The sequence below is a fragment of the Chiloscyllium plagiosum genome, unplaced genomic scaffold, assembly GCF_037043375.1.
Source record: "Chiloscyllium plagiosum isolate Xiang-an unplaced genomic scaffold, Cpla_swu_hap1 HiC_scaffold_27, whole genome shotgun sequence".
Taxonomy (NCBI): domain Eukaryota; kingdom Metazoa; phylum Chordata; class Chondrichthyes; order Orectolobiformes; family Hemiscylliidae; genus Chiloscyllium; species Chiloscyllium plagiosum.
In genome coordinates, this window is record NW_028270165.1 from 87,125,362 (window position 1) to 87,143,856 (window position 18,495).

Below are 18,495 nucleotides of genomic sequence, written 5' to 3' on the forward strand. Positions count from 1 at the left end.
TATGCGGTTTGTTGGATAGGGAGCGCGGGAGTAAAATTATGTCCCATGAATAGGGAGGAATCAGGGAAAGAACAGAAAAAGAATGAACAAGGGAAGCCACAATGGGATCCCTTAACGTGTTTGCCGCCCCATATACTACTCCCCGGAACGAGCCTCCAGCTCCCGAAGTAGAACCCTGTCCAGACACAGAAATGGGAACGGACTCTGAACTAAAAGATGCAGAACCTGGGGGGGGGGGGGGGCAGAGTCACTCGAGCCACCACATGTAAAGGAGGGGCAGAGATATTGGAAAATGTAAAATTATGTCCCTTATGAGAGGTTCCGATTGGGGAAGGTACAATCGGATATGTAAACGCTCCCTTAACGAGCAGTGAAGTTAGGGTCTTTACAAAGGAAATGAAAAGTTTAATAGAGGATCCGGTTGGACTAGCCGAACAATTAGAGCAATTCCTAGGGCCTAATTTATATACCTGGGGAGAACTGATGGCAATTTTAGGAACGTTATTTTCAGGGGAAGAACGAGGTATGATTAGGAGAGCAGCTTTATAGGAATGGGAAAAGAGGCACGCAGTTGGGGAAGAAGGGGCCCCAGCAGAACAGAAATTCCCAAATGTTGACCCTCATTTGGAAAATAATGACAGAGAAGATAGGGAGTCAATGCGAGATCTATGAGAAATGGGAATATTAGGAATTAAAGAGTCGGCACCAAGATCATAAAACTTTGTTAAGGACTTTGAAGTACGACAAGAGAAGGATGGAACCACTTCTGCATTTCTTAAAAGGCTCAAGGAGGCCACAAGGAAGTGTTTGGGAATGGATCCCGATAATCAGATAGCACAGGGACTCTTAAAGGTCCAGTTTGTAATGAAATCATGGCCAGACATACAAAAGAAATTACAGAAATTAGATGGATGGAGTGAAAGACAGATGGAAGAGGTGTTACGTGAGGCACAGAAAGTGTATGTGAAAAGGGAAGACGAGAAGCAGAAACAGAAAGCCAAAATGATGGTGGAGGCAGTAGAAGAAATAACAAAAAGGAGACTGGGGTCAAGGGCTAACAGGAAGGGTACGGGAGGACACAAAAGACAAGGGTCAGATACCTGGGAAAGGAGGCAACAAACCAGAGATAACCACTCTGTTTGTTCTTGCCCTCAGTTTCCACCCTAGCTCCCTGAAATCCTGCCTTGCATCCCTATTCCTCATTTTTTTGTGGTTAGCACTGCTGCCTCACAGCACCAGAGCCCCCGGTTCAATTCCCTCCCCGGGGCCGCGTCTGTGTGGGTTTCCTCCCACAGTCCAAAGACGTGCGGGTTAGGGTGAATTGGCCAAGCTAAATTGCTCCGTAGTGTTTGGTGACGGGGAATGGGGCTGGGTGTTTTGCTCTTCGGCGGGTCGGTGTGGACTTGTTGGCCCGAAGGGCCTGTTTCCACACTGTGGGGAATCTGATCTAAAGTTCTGGAATTTATATATTGAGGAACTGAAACCTGCAACCCATTCTAAAAGCAAAGCAGCGGTCCAGGTTTGTTCCAAATATTGCATCGGTTGCATGACACTATGATGTTTTGGTATTAATTCTGTGTCTTATGATCCTGCAGCACACCTACCGGCAGAAGAAGCAGCGCTCCAGAAGCCAGTGCATCCAAATACACCTGGGTGGGCGGGGTTTACGGTCTGCGTTCTGAAGGGGTGGGTCTTACGCGTCGCCTTGGCGGAGGAGGGGGCGGGACCAGGGCCAGGGGGCGTGGCCATCCAGAAGCCGGAAGTGTGCCCGCGGCCTGTTTCCTCCGCTGGAGCTTCGGCTGCAGCAAGTAAGGTAAAGCTTTATCAATATTTCCTTTTACAGAGTTTGTATTTAATAACCAGTAATGGCTACTCAATATCATCATAAAGTCCCAAAATGCAATTCATTTCAATCCATAGCAGATCAGCACTAAGAGTTAATTTTCTACGGGATTCAACAGCCTCAGCACTAAAATGGTCTCACAAGGGAACGGCTGTGAATGTTATCACTTGGTGTCCTGTTCACACAGATTCACTGATGCTGAGGCAAACGTTCTTAATTGCCTCACAGCATCCTGTTATCACTTGGTGAGCCTAGGTGTCCCTATCTTTAAGTTCTCTCCTCTTTCTGAGCCTTCCTGCCTGTTTATTTTCTAGTGCAGTAAATGTATTCAACAATTCAGCATTACATTTTAGTCTGAATGTTTAAAGGCAAGTTTTAAGACTATATACTATCTCACCCAGATGCCCACACCCTCATTCCTCCCTTTGATTGCACCGCGATCACTGAAAGAGAAGGCTAATCCAAACGAATGCCCTTCAAGGTGGTCCAGCCATCAACATCCTGCAGAGCAACACCACCAACTTCGCAGCTCATCTGGTCATATTTATCATCGTCATCGACACGTGTGGGTGAGCCATCGGATCGCAAAAGGAGCATCTTCTGGGGCAAATCTATATCACAAAGGGACCTCATAAGCCTAGCAATTAAATACCCAACAATACCAATACCGACAAACAAACATAGCTAAATTGATAAGCCAATTGTACCATGAGCCCAATCTGCAGTTTCCCCAACTGGTCCCTTCAGTCATTCTGTCAAGGAATGCCTGGATCTCTTCTTGTATCTGAGGAATATTGCCAGTGAGATCGGGAATGCTCATAGTGCATTTATCTTGGACAATGGTGCAGACCTCACCCTCCCGGGCGAGTATATAGTCTAAGGCATGCTGATTCTGCACAGAGTAAAGGCACAGGTCTGATAATCCCTGTTAACTCTGTTCCAGAGCCTCTTTAGTCTTATTTCCAAAAATGGTCAGGCCGCAAAAGAGGGAATTGCGGTTCTTTTAACTTGTCACTCCTGCCGATCCTTCCAACCTCAGGGTACTCTGGATTCCCCAGCCTATTGCGTGTCCTGTATTGTCACCCAGTCCCTTGGGATCCTTCCAGTTGGAGCAAGGTTGGCTGACACCGACCGCTGCATCCTCCTCAGATGGAGGTTCCATCGACTTGTCCACTGGCCAGGACAAGGTACTGTTGTGGGAACAAGGGCTCCGATGGTGACCTTATGAGGGACATCTTTGCCATCCAGGACAAGGAAATTGGTAGCTTCACCTTTACCTTAAGAAATAATAGTCTGGTTTGGTGTATATTAGGGAGAGTTTGTCAAAGTAGGTTACTGAAAGGTTACAGCAGGGGGTCTGGTCAGATCTACAGGAGTAAAGGGTCGACGTTTTAGATTAGATTACTTACAGTGTGGAAACAGTGATGAATAGATTGGAATTGGAGACTGGGGACAGGCAAGTAAGTCATCTCCCGATAGAGAGGAGTAACATACTACTGCCTCTGGGGTGAATAGCGTTCTGTGGGCCTGTATAAATACATTGTTTGTGGATTTAGGAGTTTCCCCTTTCAGTCCACACCACCTTGCCGAAGCGCAACCCACCCATACCCCTACACATCTACCCCTTACCAAACACTACGGGCAATTTACCATGGGCAATTCACCTGACCTGCACTTCTTTGGACCGTGGAAGGAAACCGGAGCACCCGGAGGAAACCCACGCAGACACGGGGAGAATGTGCAAACTCCACACAGTCAGTCGCCTGAGGCGGGAATTGAACCCGGGTCTCTGGCGCTGTGAGGCAGCAGTGCTACCACTGTGCCACCCACGGTGGCACAGAGGAGTCGCTTGAGCGTTGTAAAAATGGGCCAAGGGATTCGAGCACTCGCACTGTATGGGAGACAATGGTCTTCAGAATGCTGTTCACAATGGGCTCTCCCTTAGCTCTATTGTACATGGTCTTGGTGACAGTATCAGATTCTGAAAAGAGAAAAGGCCGATAAATGTGCAAGGGAAGGGTTCCGTTCCAGGTCCATGTGCCGCATAAGGCCTGCTGTACCCCAGCCAGTGTTAGACCAGCTGTTTGTATACACAGACCCGAGGTATTGGAAAGTGATATTTCTCTTCACGGGGTCGGCAGTAGGGAGTCTGATGAATAGAATGGAATCGGGGACTGGAGACGGGGCAAGTAAGTCATCTCCCGATAGAGAGGAGTAACATACTACTGCCTCTGGGGTGAAGAGCGTTCTATGGGCCTGTATAAATAAGTTGTTTGTGGATTGAGGAGTTTCCCCTATCAGGATTCCCTTTTCTCGAGTCGGCCCGTCCTACAAAAAGGGATAATGTTCCTGGGCATATTTACCATAATAACAGGGTTGATCATTTTTATCTTCATGAGGCTTGCGTCTGCAGGTAAAATTAAAAAAACATGGTAACGACATGATAACTGTCACTGATTTCTACTGTCCAGATGGACCATCTGGTCTTTCTGATGTAAGAGTCCATTGCAATAATCAATCTTCAACACGTTCCACTTGTCAAGGGCGTCTGGTCCGGTGCACTGGACGACATCTCCTCAGCATGGGTGGTGGATAATCTCTGATCATTCCTGGTCGCATCCATAGTTAGTGGCTTTCCCCATCAGGATGTTGTACGTGATCAGAAAGGTGAGGAGATAAGCGATCCCCAAATGTCCCTCCTCTTAGTTCAAGTATCTGTAATAAGATTAACATTAGAACAACAGCAAAATTCAAAACCCAACTGGACAGGGTCCACTCCTTTTGTTGAGATCCAGGATTCTGTCCTCCTCTTCCCCCCTTTTGATTGGTGCGGTCAATCAATTTACAACGGTGCAGTTGGACCCAAGCTGAGCGCCCAGCGACTGGGACCGCCGTAGGGGTGGGAAGTAAAACATGGAAGGGGCCATCAACGAGGTTGGAGACCTTTGCCAGTCCAGTTCTTGACGAGCACCAACGAACCAGGTTCTACCCGTGACAAGGCTGAAAGGGAGGGAACATCGCTGTAGGCCGCACGCTCCTGGGAGTGAAAGGCACGCATAACATTAGTTAGAGCAAGAACATAACCAATCATTGCTTCGGTCATGTGGTGGACGTGGACTGAGAAGGGTGCCGAATCGTTCCAAGGGTACGGAGGCGGTGACCAGAGAGACTGTCGCTGGAGACAGTCATGTCTTGCCCGCAGATATGGATCGCATCTGGAATAAGGCCACAGGGATTAGCATAACCAGGAGAGGCCAGACTTGGCCATTAATTTGGCAAGTTTAGTCTTGAGTCTGGTTAAAACATTCAACAAGGCCGGCCGCCTGAGGATAAGCTCCATGCAGTTGCTGACAAATACAAAGCTGGGAACAGAGTTCTCCGTTAATATTACCTACAAAGTTGGTCCATTGACCGAGCTAATGCACGCAGGTATACTGAAGCGGGGAATTATTTCCTTAAACAAAATCTTCACCACAGTCTCAGCAGTAGCATGAAGAGGAGGGAAGGTTTCAATCCACTTACAAAAGACATCAACAATAAGCAAAACACATTTATAGCAACTCAACTCATTTCTCCAACTCAATGAAGTCCAGTTGAAGTGTTTCCAAGGGACCTGCAGCAAGGGAGGTCTCGTAGAGATACTTGAACTAAGAGGTGGGGGATCGTCTACCCATGGACCTGTTTGATCACGTACAACATCCTGATCGGGAAAGCCACTGACTGAGTATCGATGCGATCTGGAATGATCTGAGATTATCCTGGTGTCATTTGGTGCACCAGATCAGACGCTTTCAACATGGAGTCGCTTGAGTGATGGCGTGAGCTGCCAGAGAAAGTGGTGGGTGCTGATACGATGACAAGTTAAAAGGCCCCTGGATGGGCATCTGAATATGAAGGGTTCAGTTGGGTCAGGGCCAAGTGATGGCAAATGCGACTGGAGTCATAGAGATGTACAGCACAGAAACAGACCCTTCGGTCCAACCCGTCCTTGCTGACAAGATAGCCAACCCAATTTAGTCCCAGCTGCCAGCACCCGGCCCATATAGAGGCCAAGTGATGGCAAACGTAACTAGATTAATTTAGGATATCTGGGCAGGTTGGGCCAAAGGGTCAGTTTCCGTGCTGTGTGACTCTAATTGTCTTCAGTGGAAGCAGAAGTGTGGTTGTGAAGGCTGGACTTTCAGAGCATGTTTTGCCCTGACTGGGAGCAGAAGAGTTTGACTGAAGTGTGTCGGTGTTAATGCCTTGATGTCTCATTTTGCTCCCACCTTCCCAGGGTCGTTAACCATTTTGTGTCTGGTCCTTCCTCAAGAAGCTGCGTTGCAGGTTCACCCTGAATTGACACTTTTTTTTTGCTTCCCTAAATCAGACCTGCTCACTCTCAGCAGGATCCCAGTGTTGTTAAAGATATTAACTTTCAGGTGGAGGTATCCAAAATTCAGAGAGATGTCAGTCTTGACGCTTTTGCTTTTCTGCCCCTGTAAGATCCTGAATCAGCACCTTCAGGAGAATTAGATAGAGCAGAGTGAGAACAGAGGGGGAAGAGGGTGTGGGAGTGCTTTCAATTTTGTAGAACAACAAAAGAAAAGAATATTCCACACAAAATAGAATTGCTTGTTCTGAATTTCTACCCTGCACTGATAGTGATGACTTTTGTAATCTGTTTTTAACAGTATATTTGAAGATCTGAAGACTGAAGCTTCAAAATCAACAGATGAAGGGCTGATGCCCGAAACATTGACTCTCCTGCTCCTCAGATGCTGCCTGACCTGTTGTGCTTTTCCAGCGGCACACTTTTCGACACTGACTCTCCAGCGTCTGCAGCCCTCACTTTGACGTCAATGTCTGACAGTCACTCAATCCATCGGGACCGCAATGATTTTCAACTATGATTCTGTGAGAAGGAGCAAAGCGTTTTGTTTCCTGTTTGAGTACGTTTTCAGCATCAGTGGGACTGAATGAGAGACCCTACTGTTGCAGCGCTCTGAGTGTTGAGCCTGAAACAGTTATACGGCCTGGGAAGAGGAATTCACGGTGGGGAGGGGCTCCACACGCATTTGTGTGTAACTGAAGCTTCGGCCATGGAGAAACCAGAGGAATCCAGCCCTGTGGAGAAACGATGGAAGTGTGGCGACTGCAGGAAAAGCTTCTGTGTCCCGTCTGTCTGGAGACTCATCGCGCAGCCACACCAGGGAGAGCCCGTTCCCCTGTCCCGTCTGCGGGAAGGGCTTCAGCACTTCCTCCACCCTGCTAACCCACCAGCGGATCCACACTGGGGAGAGGCCCTTCAGCTGCCCCGAGTGTGCAGGAGGGCCTTCAGCGATTCCTCCACCCTGTTGAGGCACCAGCGGGTCCACACGGTGGAGAGGCCCTTCAGTTGCCCCGGGTGCGGGAAGAGATTTACCCAGGCCTCCAACCTGCTGACCCTCCAGCGGGTCCATACAGGAGAGAGGCCCTTCAGCTGCCCCCTGTGCGGGAAGGGCTTCACCAGCTCTACCAACCTCCAGAGGCACCAGGGAGTTCATGTACCATCGCAGAGGGATTGAAGGCACGATGGTTGAGTGCCAGTATCGACTGGACTACCAACCCAGTTCCAGGGGCTCCCGGGTTTGAATCCCACTGCAGCAGATGGTGCGATACAGGGTATGGGTTGAAATTGCCGAGTGAGACAACACTTCCTCCAGGTTAAGGCTGTACCAAGGATCCAATTACAAAGGGACAACTTGGTGGTCACCAATAGTAAAGAAGTGAGATAGGGGGGTGGTGGGGTAGCGTGTGCGTTTTGACCTTGAACTGTTTAAAAAGCAGCTACTTTTTCTCTGCCTTTTTGCTGAGGGGGTTTGAAGCTGTAACAAAGTTGGATCTCAATAAAAGTTACCTGAATTTACCCCCGGCTCAGACTCTCATTGAAAGCTTTGAGCTCCAAGGTTTTTGTTTTAAAGCTGCTCATTTTTTTCAGCTTCCTGCACTAAGCTTCCAATGTGGCGTATCAGATGGATCAGTGAATGAGCAGCCAGTTTAGTTAGAAATTGGGAATTTTTCAGGAGTGCATAGTGTGTCATTTCATCGGCGTTGTAAAGTTTACTGGCAGCATTGGGAGGTGTGGGCTGTGCTCACTAGAAATGATGTGGAAGAGCCGGTGGTGGACTCGCCTGGATGAAGTTAAAAATCACAACACCAGGTTATAGTCCAACAGGTTTATTTGGAAATGTGAGCTTTTGGAGCACTGCTGCTTCATCGGGTAGCTGTAGAGCAGGATCATAAGACACAGATTTTATACCAAAAGATCACAGTGTCATGCAACTGATAGCAATCTTGGTTTGTTCAATATATCCTGTTAAGTCTTTCACCTTTTAGAATGCGTTGCAGGTTTCAGTTCATTAATATGTAAATCCCAGAACATCTTTTGATTCACATTCTCAAGATGACTTCAGTTTTCTTTTTAAAAAAGTGACAACTCAGCCCAGACAGCCCCGATAAAGGTGTGAGGTTCGAGTCTGTCAATGTCCCAATTTTGAATCAGACTGGTTCTATTTCCAAAGTAGGAATTTATAAAATATTACATGGATTGACTGCCTGCAGACTGTGCACTTTTTGAGCAAAATTGAATGTATCTGCAAACATAATTCTGCCAATACAAATTTGCCCAAAAAGTGATATGTGAGTTTATGCATGAGTGCACATAAGAGTGTGATGGAGTATATGCCTGTGAGTGTGTTGGGAGTGTATGTATGCGTGTCTGAGAGAGCACGTGTGTATGAGTGAGGTATGAATAAAAGCAAGGGCTTGCATTTTGCTAAAGCAAGGACAGTCAGGACTTGTACAGTTAATGGTAGGGCCCTGTGTCATGCTGTAAGAGAGAGACATGGTGGGGTTCAGGTACACAGTTCTTTCAAAGTTGCTTCACTGCGAGACAGGGTGGTTAAGAAGGCATTTGGCATACTTGCCTTCATTGTTCACCACATTGAGTTAAGGAGTTGGGACATCATGTTGAGGTTGTACAGGATGTTGGTGAGGCCACTTTCAGAGTACTGAGTATGGTTCTCGTGTCCCTGTAATAGGAAGAATACTATTAGAGAGGGTTCGGTAAAGATTTATCAGGATGTTGCCAGGACTGGAGGGTTTGAGTTATAATGAGAGGCTAGGACCTTTTTCACTGGAGCACAGGAGGTTGGGGGGGGGGGGGGCGGTGACATTATTGAGATTGATAAAATCATGAGGAGTGGAGGTAAGGTGAATAGCAAAGGCTCTTCCTGAGCGTTGGGGAGCTCAAGACTAGGGGGCATACTTCTTTAAAGTGAGAGGAGAGAGATTTAAAAGGAACCCGAGAGGCAACGTTTTGACAGAGGGCGGTTTACACGTGGAATGAACTTGTTGACGATGTGGTCAATGCAGGTACGTTTACAAAGTCTAAACGACATTTGGATGGGTACATGAATAGAAAGGTTTAGAGGGATTTGGGCCAAACGCAGGTAAGTGAGGCTAGTTTAGTTTGGGAACCCTGGTCGCCATGGATGAGTTGGACCAAAGGGTCTATTTCTGTGCTGTCTACCTCTCTGAACCAGAAGTGATCTTATTGAAACCAGTAGAATTCTGAAAGGGGCTTGACAGGATAGATGCAGATAAAACGCTCCTTTGTGGTGGGAGTCATAGAATCCCAACAATGTGGAAACAGGCCATTCAGCCCATCTATTCCACACTGGCCCTCTGAACAGCATCCCACACATACCCACCCCCTTACTCCATATTTCCCATGGCCAATCCACCCTCAGTTTCACATCCCTGGTCACTATGGGTAATTTAGCACAGCCTATCCACCCTGACCTCTACACCCTAATCTATAAATTACCTTCTCAAAAATGTAATTTAAATGTCAAGTTTTTCTCTAAGAAAAATGTTAGTCTGACAAAATTCGGGCGCAGACAGAATTCACATTTATTGTTAGAAAAGCTCTGCATTTGAATGACATTCTGGAGAAGGTAACAAAAAAGTAGTTCTGGGATTAACAAACCAAAGAGCAGAAACCTATTCTAAAAGATGAAGGATTTAATCTAAAATTGTTTGATGTGTCATATTTCCATGACCCTAGACTCCTTTGGATATAAATTATGATCATGATCTCATTCTCCACAATTACCTGATGAAGGAGCGGCGCTCCGAAAGCTAGTGCTTCCAAACAAACCTGCTGGATTATAACCTGGTGTTGTGTGATGTTTAACTTTGTCCGTGGGAAACACATGAGTTGTGGGTCTGGTAAGAGTTCTTATTTTGTGATCTATTCCAAGTGAAATTTCTCCTCTGCACAGGCACGGGTGAACAGTTTGTTTTAGTGCTTTGTGCGAGATCGGGCTAGCAGCTTTTAAATCCTTATGTTAAACAGTTCAAGTAAACTGTCAATCAGCAATTATATTCCGAGAGTGGTACTTCCAGCTCTGGTAATCCTGTTGCATCAACAGAGAGGGAGAGTTTGTCACATCTAAAGAGCAGACAGAAAAGTTATTTCGCTTGTTGAGTCGGTTCCTCACTCAGATGAGACTGGATACTGCTTTTAATGGATCATAAATAAATGCTACAATGGAACACCTTAAATTCAAGGAATTTTGAAAGGGCAAACGAACAGTAACTTTGAACAGAAATGTTCTTCCATTTCCAACCTTGGTGAGCCAAATGAAGCATTTTTACTGATAGCTCCATAATCATGTTCCTGCTGGATTTTTTTCAGGGCAAACAATTTCTGGTGGAGAAATTCTGCATCCTGGGAAGGCGGGGAAATGAGAAAAAAAAGCTGTTGAAAGCTTTGAACTGTGGGCCCATGAGCTCTCGTGGGAGCAGTGCATTTGCCAAAAACATTTCGGAGGAATTCTGTTTTCCTGTTGGACTGAAAATAGTTTCCCCACTGAACGTTAAACAGGTATTGAGAACATTGCGCATTATAGAGTGTGTTCCTGAGGACTGCCAACGTGAACCACACTTTGCAGGGAGAGGAAATTTCTCTGGATGGAATAGGTTGATGGAAGTCAACAATTGTCAGATTATTTCATGAAAATAACAGCTGGTATGGGGATCCCAGAAGAGGGGCGTCTGTAATGAGCACACAGAAACAAACCCTTCAGTCCAGGCCAACCAGATATGCTAAATTAATCTAGTGACCCATTTGCCAGCATTTGGCCCATATCCCTCTGAATTCTTCCTATTCATGTCCCCATCCAGATGCATTTTTTTCTTCGGAGAATACTTGGGTGAGAGCCAAGATATGCAATATCTCAATATATAATAATGAAGCAGCTCATTTATTCTAAAATTATTTCAATTAATAATAGCTGCATAACTGTCGTCAATATTGATACCCAGGAAAGCTATTTTGTTTAGTATATTTCCTTTGTAAAGATCTTATCCAAATTATAAAATGAATGTATTTTCATATGAAATAAAATTTGCAGTGTTTTATTAAATGGTTGAAAGTAACTTTGCACTTATATGCTCCATTTGGGTTTAAACATTGTGACTTAGATAAAAGTGATCTTTGCTGGGGGCATCTGAAGCTGTAACAATGTTGGGACACAATAAAGGTTACCAGAACGTTCTGCCGGACTCAGACTCTCATTGAAAGCTTAGAGCTCCAAGTGGTTTTTGTTTTAAAGCTGCTCATTTCTTGCAGCCTCCTGTACTAAGTTTCCAATGTTGTGTATCAGATGGAGCAGTGACTGAGTAGCTGGTTTCGTTAGAAGTTTAAATTTTTCGGGAGTGCAGGCACTGCATCGTTTCATCGGCAGTTTACTGGCAGCACTGGGAAGTATGGGTTGTGTTCATTAGAAAGGAGGTGGAAATACTGCTGTTAGACTAGGTGGGACAAGGTTTAAAAATCACAACACCGGGTTATAGTCCAACAGGTTTCTTTGGAAGCACTAGCTTTCGGAGTGCTGCTCCTTCATCGGGTAGCTGTGGAGCAGGATCATAAGACACAGAGTTAAGAGCAAAAGATCTGTGTCATGCAACTGATATGATATATTGACAAATATAGATTGCTGTTAAGTCTTTCATCTTTTAGAATGGGTTGCAGGTTTTATTTCATTAATGTGTAGATCGCAGAACTATTATTAAGTCGTATTCTCAAGATCACTTAAGGTTTTTTTTAAAAACAGGTGACAGCTCAGCCCAGACAATGCATGAACGGTGAGTCAGTATCCCAATCTTAAATCAGACTGGTTCTATTTCGAAACTAGGAATTTATAAAATATTATATGGACTGACTACCTGCATGTTGTGCGCTTTTTGTGCAAAATTGAATATATCTGTAAATATTATTCTGCAAATGCACCCCATCGTTATATGTGTGTGCGCGCGTGTGTGTGTGCACATGCTTTGTAAATGGAGTGTGATGGAGGAGAAGCCTGTGAGAGGGTGTGTGTACATCTGAGAGAGAGCGTACGTATGAGAGAGGTATAGATAAAAGTGAGGGGTTGCATTTTCCTAAAATAAGGGCAGGACTTGTACAGAGGGATATGGGGGGGGGGGGGGGGGGGAGAAGAGAGGGAGGGGTTCAGGTACATACTTCATTGAAAGTTGCATCACTGGTTGGAAGGGTGCTTCACAAGGCATTCAGCCCACTTACCTTATTTGTTCACACCATTGAATAAAGGAGTTGGGACATCATTTAGAAGTTATACAGGATGTTGGTGAAGCCACTTGTAGAGTACTGAGAACGCTTCTGGTGGCCCTGTAATAGGAAGAATACTATTACAGAGGGTTCAGTAAAGATTTACCAGGATGTTGCCAGGACTGGAGGGTTTGAGTTATAAGGAGAGGCTGAGACTCTCTTCACTGGAGCACAGGAGGTTGAGGGGTGACCTCATTGAGATTGATATAATCATGAGGGTTCTAGGTAACATGAGCATCAAAAATAGCGAGGACCCTGCACGGTTATGTCAAGTGACTGGGGGGGGGGGGGGTTGAAATTGTGGCATTTGGACACTTTAAATCCATCAGGAACAGCATCTCCATAGAGCATACTGTGCATATCAGGTGAGGTGCCAGAAGACTGGAGGTTGGCTAATGTGGTGCCACTGTTTAAGAAGGGTGGTAAGGACAAGCCAGGGAACTTTAGACCAGTGAGCCTGACATCAGTGGTGGGCACATTGTTGGAGGGAATCCTGAGGGACAGGATGTACATGTATTTGAAAAGGCAAGGACTGATTAGGGATAGTCAACATAGCTTTTTGTGTGGGAAATCATGTCTCACAAACTTGATTGAGTTTTTTGAGGAAGTAACAAAGAGGATTGAGGAAGGCAGAGCAGTAATGTGATCTATATGGACTTCAGTAAGGCGTTTGACAATGTTCCTCATGGGAAACTGATTAGCAAGGTGAGATCTCAAGGAATACAGAGAGAACTAGCCATTTGGATACAGAACTGGCTCAAAGGTAGAAGACAGAGGGTGGTGGTGGAGGGTTGTTTTTCAGACTGGAGGTCTGCGACCAATGGAGTGCCACAAGGATAGGTGCTCGGTCCTCTATTTTTGTCATTTACATAAATGACTTGGATGCGAGCATAAGAGGTACAGTTAGAGGGAGAGGCTGAACAGGCTGGGGCTGTTTTCCCTGGAGTGTCAGAGGCTGAGGGCTGACCTTATAAAGATTTACAAAATTATGAGGGGCATGGACAAGATAAATAGACAAAGTTTTTTCCCTTGGGTTGGGGAGTCCAGAACTAGAGGGCATAGGTTTAGGGTGAGAGGGGAAAGATATAAAAGAGACCTACGGGGCAATTTTTTCACACAGAGGGTGGTACGTGTATGCAATGAGCTGCCAGAGGAAGTGGTGGAGGCTGGTACGAATGCAACAATTAAGAGGCATTTGAATGGGTATATGAATAGGAAAGGTTTGGAGGGATGTGGGCCAGGTGTTGAGGGGCGGGACTAGATTGGGTTGGGATATCTGGTCGGCATGGACGGGTTGGACCGAAGGGTCTGTTTCCATGCTGTACACTTCTGACTCTATGCTGGTTCAGCAAAAGCCGCGCATGCTCTGTCTACAGAAACAGTGCAAACCCTTCTTCAAATGGACCAATGAGAAGCCAGACAAGGAGCCTGGTCCTCCTGCCAATCAGAACTCCCCAATTGTCTGAATGCGGAAGATGGACCATCAGGTTCTGAAGCTGCTGCTTCTCTCCAAATGAAGATCGAGCTTCACCTCAGACTGCAACTTCCTTCCTCTATCCGCCATCTGTGAGTACGGCACTGTCTTTACCATTTCATTTTTTCATTCTGGGGTTAAATTGTTGACTTGCAGCAACTGAAAAGAAAGCGAGTGAATCCAGGGAGGGAACAGAGTCGGGAAACGTTGGTCCAGGTCTGTGTCTCAATTGGCAAACGCACAGCAAATGCAGTCCCACAGTGTGAAGTTATAACCTCGGTTATGAAAAAATAACTGCCAAAAGGAGGTACGTTGTTCAAATGGTGACATATTGGGATGGGGAGAAAGTGAGGACTGCAGATGCTGGAGATGAGAGTCGAAAAGTGTGGCACTGGAAAAGCACAGGAGGTCAGACAGCATCCGAGGAGCAGGAGAATCGACGTTTCAGGCACGAGCCCTTCCTCAGAAATGATGTGTGGACGTAAAAAGTGGCCTCAGCATCCTTCCACACCAGTCACTGCCAGTTGTCAGACGGATGCAGCAAGCAATCAGCAAGGCAAGAGGAATATTAGCAAGAGGAATTGATTTCAGAAGTAGGGATGTCTTCCTGCAGTTAGGGGGTCATTGAATATATTCAAGGCTGAGTTCATCTGATTTTGGAACAACCATGAAGTGGATGTTTATGGGGGAAGGCAAGTAAAATGGTTTTAAGACCAGTACAGAACGGTTAGAGTCATACAGCACAGGACAGACCCTTTAACCCAACTAGTCCATGCTGACAATATTCACAAACTAAACTAGTCCCACCTGCCTGGGTTTGGCCCATATTCCTCTGAACCTTTCCTATTCATGTACTTATCCAAATGTCTTTTAAACGTTGTTACTCAACCTGCATCCACCATTTCCTCTGGACATTCATTTCACACAAACCACTGTTTAAAAAAAAGGTGCTCCTTATGTGTTTTTTAAAATCTTTCTCCTCTCACCTTAATTTGCAGCCTAATCTTGAAACGACACATGCCAATCACCTTATCTACGCCCCTCATGGTTTTGTAAACCTCGATAAAGAGAGCAATGAACCTTACAGCACAGGAACAGGCCCTTCAGCCCTCCAAGGCTATGCTGATCGAGATACTCTATCTAAACCTGCCGCCTATTTTCTAAGGATCTGTATCCCTCTGCTCCCTGCCGATTCATGTCTCTGTCTAGATACATCTTAAATGACGCTATCGATCCCACCCCTACTGCCTCCACTGGCGATGCATTCGAGGCGCCCGCCACCCTGTGTAAAGAACTTTTCATGTATATCTCCCTCAAACCTTTCCCCCCCTCACTTTGAACTTGTGACCCTGAGTAATTAAGTCTTCCCCTCTGGGAAAATAATTCTTACTATCCACCCCTGTTTACACCCCTCATGGTTTTTAGGCCTCAATCAGGACCCCCCCCCCCCCGCAACCTCCTTATTTCCAATGAAAATAATCCTAATCTACTCAATCTCTCCTTATAGCTCGCGCTCTCCATAACAGGCAACATCCTGGTGAACCTCCTCTGCACTCTCTCCAAAAGTATCCACATCCTTTTGGAAATCTGGCGATTGGAATTGTACGCAGTATTCCAAATGCGCCAAACCAAAATCTTATATAACTTTAACATGACCTGCCAGCCCTTTTACTCAATCCGTCCGATGATGGAACACGTGTTGTATACTGCCTTGACCACTCTACTGACATGCGTTGCCACCTTCAGAGAACAATAGACCTGAACACACAGATCTCTCTGTACATCAATTTCCTCTAGGACCTTTCCATTTACTGTATAGCTCGCTCTTGAATTGCATCTTCCAAAATGCATCACCTTGCATTTGTCTGGATTGAACTCCATCTGCCATTTCTCTTCCCAACACTCCAATCTACATTCTGCGGTATCGTCTGACAGTCCCCTTCACGATCTGATATTCCATCAATCTGAATGTCATCTGCAAACTTGCTAATGAGGCACCCAATACCTTCACCTTTCAACCTCCTGTGCTCCAGTGAAAAAAGTCCCAGCCTACCCACCAATAGGTGTGAATTCTGTCTGGGTCCCAATGTCGAGTCAGCCTGACATTTTTGATAGAAAAGCTCTGCATTTAAATTACGTTCTTGAGAAAGTTACTGAAAACAGGTTCTGGGATTAACATACCAAAGAACAGAACCCCATTCTAAAAGATGAAAGATTTAATCTAAATTGTTTAATGTATCACATCTCCATGAACTGGACTCTATTGGCTATAAATAGTCTAATCATGATCTTATTCCCCACAACCACCTGAAGCAGCAGCAGCAGCACTTCAGAGTGCCAGAGATCCGGGTTCAATTCCCACCTCGGGCAACTGTCAGTGTGGAGTTTGCACATTTTCCCAGTGTCTGCGTGGGTTTCCTCCCACAGTCCAAAGATGTGCAGGTTAGGTGAAGTGGCCATGCTAATTTGCCTGTAGTGTTAGGTGAAGGGGTAAATGTTGGGGAATGGGTCTGGGTGGGTTGCTCTTCGAAGGGTCGGTTTGGGCTGAAGGGCCTGTTTCCACACTAAGTAATAAAATCTAAAATAAATCTAATCGCTCTGAAAGTTAGGGCTTCCAAACAAACCACGTTATGGCAGCGGCGGGAGGTGTGTATTCTATTCACTAAAAACAGTTAAGCAGTTAGATAACACGTTCGAGTGGGAAGTGTGCATAACATGATCTCACAACTTCTATACTCAATGCTATGAGCAATGAAGGAAAGCAAACCAAACGCCGCCTTCACTACTCTGTCCACCTGAGACTCCAGCACTCCAAGGTTTCTTTATTCTGCAACACTCCCCTTAACTGTGTCAGTCCTGCCTGGATCGCTTGACCAAAATGCAAATCTCTAATTTCTCTAAATTAAACTCCAACTGACACTCCTCGGTTCATCAGCCGATCCCATAAATTCCAATTTATAGTGAACTCTTTCCTCTCTTATTCCCTGGAAGCTAAAAATCTCCATCCCACACTCACTCCCTCCATTTTCACTTTGCTTCTAGCAGAAGAATGTAACTGAGAAACTTATCAGCCACGATTGAATGGAATGAGCAGACCTGGTGGCCTAATTTCTGCTCCTATGTCTTGTGGTCTCTTGCTATCCTGGACACCGAGAGAATTGGGACCAGCATTGAACCGATCATGACTGGTTATGGACCTACCTGCATCTAGGTGGATGGGCTGGAACTTTTTCACTGGCGCATAGGAGGTGGAGATGTGACCTTATCAAGGTTTATAAAATCATGAGGGGAGAGATGAGGTGAACGACGGGTGTCCTTCCCCTAGGGTTGGGGTTTCAAGATTAGGGAGCAAATTTTGATGGTGACAGGAGAAAGATTTTAAAAAGACTTGAAGGGCACAATTTTTTTTATACAAAGTGGTGCACATGCGGACTAAATGTCTAGGGGAAGTGATGGATGCAGGTACAGTAACGACGTTTAAAAGACATTTGGATAAGTTCAGGAATATGAAAGGTTTGGAGGGATATGGGCCAAAACACTGGCAGGTGGGACTGGTTTAGTTTGAGAACATAGTCAGCATGGACTAGTTGGACTGAAGGGTCTGTTTCTGTGCTGCATGGCTCTGTAACTCGGTCCTATACTAGTCTTAAAACCATTTTCTTGCCTTCCCCATAAACATTCACATAAAAATCAGATGAACTCAGCCTTGAATATATTCAATGACCCCCTAACTGAAGGAAGAAATCCCCACTTCTGAACTTAATTCCTCTTGCTAATACACCACTTGCCTTGCTCATTGCCTGCTGCACCTGTCTGACAACTGGCACAGAAGGACACTGATGCCCCTCTGAACATCCATGCATCATTCCTGATGAAGGGCTCGTGCCCAAAACTTCGACTGTCCTACTGGTCGGATGCTGCTTGACCTGCTGTGCTTTGCCAATTGTGGTCTTCTCTACATCGGGGAAAGCGAGCGTAAACTTGGGGAACTGAGCATCCCAGCTGGGTCCGCAGAGGCTAAGCGGACTTCCCATTTTAATGCCCCTTCCCACTCCCCTTCTGACATGACTATCTTTGGCTTCCTCCATTACCACAACAAACCAAACCACAAATTGGAGGAACAAAACCTCATCTTCTGTCTGAGCAGTCAACAGCCCGGAGGACTCAACACTGAGTTCTCCAGACCCACAGCAGTGTGGTTGAGGGTAAACAGCACAAGGATTAAACACACAGTGAGGGGCAAACAGCACAAGGATTAAACACACAGTGAGGGGTAAACAGCACAAGGATTAAACAAACAGTGAGGGGGTAAACAGCACAAGGATTAAACCAAACAGTGAGGGGGTAAACAGCACAAGGATTAAACCAAACAGTGAGGGGGTAAACAGCACAAGGATTAAACCAAACAGTGAGGGGGAAACAGCACAAGCGCCAGTAAAAGCAGATGGAAAGTGAGTGTAAAATGTCACTATGACAGGACAGGCCCCACATTCCTTCCCCTCCGTCCCCCCACAACCTGCC

At 45.8% G+C, this 18,495-nt stretch overlaps 1 protein-coding gene across 3 annotated transcripts in view; it reads right to left on the reverse strand.

Moving 5' to 3' along the window:
* Positions 1-8,031: 8,031 nt before the first annotated feature.
* LOC122545194 (uncharacterized) overlaps positions 8,032-18,495 on the reverse strand; it is a 785,061-nt gene continuing 774,597 nt past the window's right edge. For all 3 annotated transcript variants that reach the window (XR_015751660.1, XR_015751659.1, XR_015751661.1), the window contains exons 2-3: positions 12,456-12,560; positions 8,032-8,895 (exon numbers count right to left, since the gene is read on the reverse strand). The gene's annotated coding sequence lies outside the window, so the exon portion shown is untranslated. The remainder of the gene's footprint in view (positions 8,896-12,455; positions 12,561-18,495) is intronic.